This window comes from Echinops telfairi, unplaced genomic scaffold (genome assembly GCF_000313985.2).
Source record: "Echinops telfairi isolate 266 unplaced genomic scaffold, ASM31398v2 ScPeMD7_7457;HRSCAF=8495, whole genome shotgun sequence".
NCBI lineage: Eukaryota > Metazoa > Chordata > Mammalia > Afrosoricida > Tenrecidae > Echinops > Echinops telfairi.
Genome location: NW_022111357.1, coordinates 3,046,395 through 3,046,920, shown reverse-complemented (window position 1 = coordinate 3,046,920; position 526 = coordinate 3,046,395).

The window sequence follows — 526 nt, the reverse complement described above, 5'->3', positions numbered from 1 at the left end:
GCACCCTGACTGGCTCATCTCCTCCCCGAGACCCCTCTGCAAGGGGATCTCCAGTGGCCTACTAATGGGCCTTGGATCTCCACTCCGCCTTTGAACCTTCTTAAGGTAGATGCTTAGATTGTTGATTTTAGGGTTTTCCCTTTTAATTTAAGCATTTTTATCATGTGCGTTTTTAAAGTTTTTAACATGAATTAAATGAGAGATGAGCTTTCTTTTTCTTTAAAGAGTTACAGTCTTGGAAACCCACAGGGGCAATTCTACCCTGTCCTATAGGGTCGCAATGAGCCAGAATAAATCCCAAGGCAGTGAGGTATTTGTAGAAAGAAGCCTGGTAACAGTGGTTTAGGTTTTGGGCTGCTAACCGCAAGGTCAGTGGTTCAAAGCCACTGATTGCTCTGAAGGAGGAAGATGAAGCTACCTGGTCTGGCAAAGACTGACAGTCTCAGGAAGCCTAAGGAGCAGTTCTATTCTGTTTTACAAGGTCAGAATTAGCTCAATGATGGGTTTTGATTTGGTTTACTTGTGA